The sequence below is a fragment of the Myotis brandtii genome, unplaced genomic scaffold (genome assembly GCF_000412655.1).
Source record: "Myotis brandtii unplaced genomic scaffold, ASM41265v1 scaffold1166, whole genome shotgun sequence".
Classification (NCBI taxonomy): Eukaryota; Metazoa; Chordata; class Mammalia; order Chiroptera; family Vespertilionidae; genus Myotis; species Myotis brandtii.
The window spans coordinates 479172-479447 of record NW_005354034.1 but is presented as its reverse complement, the minus strand read 5'-3'; the positions used below and the strand labels follow the sequence as shown (position 1 = coordinate 479447).

Here is a 276-nt window from a genome sequence, read left to right as displayed (position 1 = left end):
CGGGGTCCTGCATCAGGAAGGGACCCTCCCGGCTGGAAGCGGGCGGCCTGACCCGTCCTCTGAGGGGCCGTGGGCGGGGCAATGACCTCCTGGGGGCCTTCACGGGGTTCACAAGGCGTTTGAAGGGAAGGACCCCAGGACCCTCCCCTCCCCGGTCCTGCGGGTGCGCGATCTCACCGGCTGGACCTGCTCAGCGGTGACTGGGAGGAACGGCTCACCCCGGAGCCGGCAGACGGGCCAGGGCTGAGCCTGTGCCCCTGGCAGTGCCCTCGGCGG

General features: G+C 72.1%; 1 protein-coding gene across 1 annotated transcript in view; it reads left to right on the top strand.

Annotated features, from left to right (window-relative positions):
- The window catches only part of TMED3 (transmembrane p24 trafficking protein 3), a 60945-nt gene that overhangs the window by 38722 nt on the left and 21947 nt on the right, over positions 1-276 (top strand). The window lies entirely within an intron of this gene.